Here is a 5,285-nt window from a genome sequence, read left to right as displayed (position 1 = left end):
GGTATCGGTATAAAATTCAAAGTAAACGTGTTTAAAGTAGATATAAACCACTCTGAGAAATATTTTCCGGATCAGTCCACATTTGGTCATACATCCCATATAAGATCCACTTCTGAAAATCGCATATTTCATTGATAAATAAAGATATTGGACTAAAATTCCGCATAAATAAGTTTTTCATATACATATACAAATCACTTCCAATTTTTTCTGAATGGGCCCGTAATTAGTCCAGTCTCCGATATACGGTCCACTTTTGAAAATTACTTAAACGCACATATTTTATTGACAAAAAGAGATATCGCTAATATATATTTTTATATATTTAAATCATTCTGAAGAATGTTTAGATGAGTCCATAATTTGTCAAAACTCTACATATTAATATATGTACATATATGTAAGTATATATGGATAAAATCCAACATAGCATACTTTGTGTATCGATAAATCATTTCGCATTGGGCAATAATTTGTCATATCTTTCATAAAGGTTATAGACTTGATCAAAGTTACTTGCATAGATGTATAAAGCATGATTTCTAAATGATAACACGCTCATCACGGAATATTTAAAACTACCTAGATGGGTTTTCATAAAAAGTAGCTTACAGGTGGAGGGTAGTTAAGATTCGGCCAAGCCCTCTGACTAGTTTTTTAATATTTTTTTCCGAAATATTGAAGAAATAGTTACCTAAGCTATTTCGACAAATTTTTTCTTCTTTCCAAAAATGTCTAAATTTCGATCCACTGTAACTCAGAAAGTTATTGATACAAATACACAAATTTTATCGCAATCGGAAGATAACGGTCTTAAAATTGGCCTAGTTGTAATAAATGATTAACATGTGTGTTGAAATGGTATTCTGAGGAAATATAGAATCTTTTTAGAACTATCGGAAGAAAAAACACATTTGTTTTATACATCTTGTTTTTCCATATCTTTGCCAATATAAAATATCTTTAAAAAAAATAAAATACAAAATTTTTTACTATTCTTCTTTAAACTATTTTTTATTAGGTTTAAGCGAACATACAGCACAATGAACTTCTCTTATCAGTTTTAAGGAAATTATAAGTCAGAATTATAATGAATGGAACAATGTACTAGTAGTACTAGCAGCAACACCAACATATGATTTCGATTATATTCTTTATCAGACTTAAAATAAATGAATTCATAAGAATGTATATATGTATGTATATAATCTTAATGGAAATGTATTATTTATCCAAATTTTGGGAGACATTTTCTAATTACATGAGATTTTTAAAATGTTTTGAATTCTTCTACATATTAATTTAAAATGTCTTGATATTTATTTAAACATTTTAAAAATAAAATTAGAAAATAGTGTAGTCATTAAAGTATCATTTCTTTAGCAGATCTGCTAAATATATTTTTCAAATTTCGTCTGTACCCTGATAACCTTTTTCAACTTTCCAAAGAACAACTATAATACTAAACGCATTTTTTTCTTAAATTAGAACAGTGATTATCAAAAAAAAAAAAAAAAAAATTAAATCACTTTTATTTTCAATTTTATAAACTACAAATGTTAAGAATTTCAATTTATATAGTTTTGTGTAAAAAAAAAAATATTATTAATAATATTTATATGCAAAAATAAAGCTTAAAATCTGTTTTACAAAAACTTCAAAATAACAACAACAAAAGTTAATTAACTAAAATGTTTATCAACAAATATTTCTTTTATTATTTTCAATGTTTTTTTTTAATTGTTTATTTTGATCTTTAAGGCAAAAACAAAAATCAAAAACAACACAATAACAATTGTTATATTTGTTTATCTTAAGAGCATCTTTTAAAAACATGGCCCACCACTATAACCGATCTCAGTCTTAATCATGTATGTATGCGTAAACACTTATACTTACTTATACATATATAAGTAATTAATGATCTCAGTACTATTTTTTTACTGGTTATAAATCTAAAATTATGAATAAACAACAACAAAATACCAAGTAATGAACGAATATTTTAAATACTTTTTTTGTATTAATTTCATTCAGGCTTATCGCTTCAGTTCTAGCGTAAGTTCACATTAAAAAGAGAGTTATTGTTCTTTTCATATGTAATCGCACTCTTAATCGTTTGCTCGATTTTAGTCTCATTCTTCTACAAAGTAGTACATATCTACATAAGTGGTTGTGCATAAGTGAGATTTTTAATGTATTTATGTATGTTCATATATTTGATCATATAGTCTTCCCTGTAGAAAGAGGTAAATTGTATTACTCGTTCTATTTGTAACACTATCGTTTATTCTATTATCTAAATTTAAAACTTTTTAACAAATTTCATCTTTAAGGTGATTTAGATTATATGACGTTTTCATGAATTATGGACTGCATCCGAATACAGACATTTTTAACCAAACTTGACAGATGGTTGTACATAGCTAGATCGCCATGGATTTTTATAATAGTTTAAAGATCTTTAAAAACAACTAACAGATCAGTTTCATCTGGACCAGGCACTCGGTAAATGTATCAACTATATGCTTAAATGGTTAAGCTGCGAGGAAAAGGAAAATAGTTTTTTTATCTTCTTTACTCCTGGTTATCACGAATAACAGCCTCCTAAGAACCCTAACCGATAATGGAGTTAGATATGTCTGATATGCAAACGATGTCGTAATACTTCTAAAATGAAGTGATCTACTTGTGTAAAAGGTCTGAACACGTCCTTTAGCTAAGCTTAATCGGTAGGTCTAAATGTTAACCCAACAAGGACTGAAATCTGTGTTATCACAAGAAATCTCTAAGTAAATTGAACCCTGTTTCCTAGCCACGAAGATACCGGTGACGGACAGAGTTAAGTACTTAGGTGTAATCATTGATTGGAAATAGAAATGGAGACACCACATAGAGGATGGGATCAACAAGGCATATCGGTGCTGGGCACTATGTATGGCTTTTTAAAAGTGTAATTAGACCAATTCTAAGAAATCTGGACTTCCTTGGATAAAAAGTGTAATATCAGCGTACATGGTGATTGGGTATAAGTGGAGCCATGGGTACTAGGTCAACCAAGGCTCATGAATTCCACCAATTGAAACATATATAAGTTATTAGACGACACTTACAGCCGAATGGCTTATAACTTTAGGCGAACTGTAGAAATGCGATTATAGGAGACATCTTCAATGTATACTGGACACATTGGAAGACTTTAAACAATCATCGGACTTGCCCGATCGCATACCAGGCACAAAATATGTCGGAAACTCTGAAACACTGATCCCAGATAGAATGTCTTGGTCAAGCGCTAAATGGTGCTTGGGTATAAGTGGAGCCACGGCGGCACTTACAGCCGAACGGCTCATTACTTTAGGCGAACTGACGAAAGGCGATTATAGGACCCGTTTTCAATGTATACTGGACACATTGGAAGGCTATAAACAATCATCGGACGTGCCCGATTGCATACAAAATGTGTCGGAAACTTTGAAACACTGATCGCAAATAGAATGTCTTGGTCAAACGGAACATTAGAGCAAATACCTGTAGGAATCCGTTGTTATACCGATAGCTCTAAGTTGGGGGACACACTGGACCTGTAGTTCAACATTAAAAACACATAAACAGAAATATACCACCGATTACCTAATAACAACATTAGCTTCCAGGCAGAAGTCCGAGCAATAAGGGAATGCGTAAATTGGATTAGTCAGAAGCCAATTAGGGCGATATCAGATGAAAATGTTATATCTAATACCGTATTGGATTGTAAGAAAGTTCTAACTGAATACTCTTCCAGAAGTATGGTTTTCATTATATGGGTACCAGGCCAATTGGGAGTAGTCGGTAAGGAAAGTGCCGCTCGAGCTCGAGGTAGATAACCTGACGAACCTAATAACAACAGAAGGCCGAGCAATAACGGAATGTGTTAATTGGATTAGAATAAATATGGCGCCCACATGACTTAACATATTTACTGACAGCCAGGAGGGAATTAGAGCGATATCAGATGAAAGTGTTATATGTAATCCCGTATTGAATTGTAAAGAAGCACTTACCGAAACTCTCCCAGAGTTAAGATTTACATCATATGGATATCAGGCACTCCTGAGTTTTCGGCAACGAAATAGCGAATATAATAGTTTTAAAGGGAAGGACGCCCGAGGTAGTTAACCCGACGAACGCAAAACCATTTGACGCAACGAGGGCGAAATTAAAAATACCCATAAAGCCTCTTGGAATAATGAAACGGTGGGTGGAACCACAAAGATCCTCTGGGGTGATTTTAAAGAGAGCAGTACGAGAAACCTCCTCGAAATGAGCAAGTCTGAGATTATTTCTGACTGAACACACAGGATTTCGGACATAGCTATAGTTACCAGTTATAACAAATGTATTTGGTGCAAAAATCTGGGTGTAACATATTGAAAAGATTTATTCCAAGTCGTTGTAAGAATCTAATACGATCTAGCTATGTTCAAAAACGTGTATGTGTTTCGGACGATTGCAGTTAGCTGAAAGTTCTTCTATATATTTCATATTCTCACTTCCGATACATAACCAAGATCATGAAGATTTCCCCAGACTAGGAGATATACATACATAGGAAATGAGTAATAGTTTAATTATCTTCTTAAGTTTGGAAACTCCTGCCCCAATCGGTATAGGGATGCATACTGAATTACGCACCAAAACCAAAGTAAGACCACACGGTTTTGTTTAACATAGATACCTCCTTGACCAGTTTTTCGGCATTATTGCATTTCGAGAGAGTTATTGCTCCTAAGCCTTAAAATTGCGGCAATATGACTTCCTGCGAAGATTATAAGCGATAAATAAGTTTCGGTTTAAGCTCCCCCATATTTATATGTTCCTATGGTAACCTTAAAGCTACTGGGTCCCCAACGCATAATGAATGTGTGCCTTACAAGCATGAAACAAAAAAACAAAATAACAGCAAAAAATATATTGAACCAACTCACTACAGAAACAATATTTATCTACACACATGTTCGTTCCAAAGTGAGATCACAGGCCGGATGAAAAGAAAAAAAATATACCAACAGATACACACACACATGAAAACATTTAGTACATTAACTAAAAAGACTTTAAGAAACAGAAACATGATCACATACACAGTACTAGAGGCAGTACAATTGAACACTCCGACCGAGACTACAGTCCAAACAACTATATGAGGAGTAAGTACAAAAACTACAACAATAACAAAAAAAGAAATACTGAATGACTGAACTGAATTGAATTGACTGATACGCTAGATGTGAGTGAGTAGA

The sequence above is a fragment of the Lucilia sericata genome, unplaced genomic scaffold (assembly GCF_015586225.1).
Source record: "Lucilia sericata isolate MDLA Ls3-8-SP2 unplaced genomic scaffold, ASM1558622v1 Contig000559F_arrow, whole genome shotgun sequence".
Lineage (NCBI taxonomy): Eukaryota > Metazoa > Arthropoda > Insecta > Diptera > Calliphoridae > Lucilia > Lucilia sericata.
The sequence above is the reverse complement of the archived record's forward strand: the minus strand, read 5'-3'. Positions refer to the sequence as shown.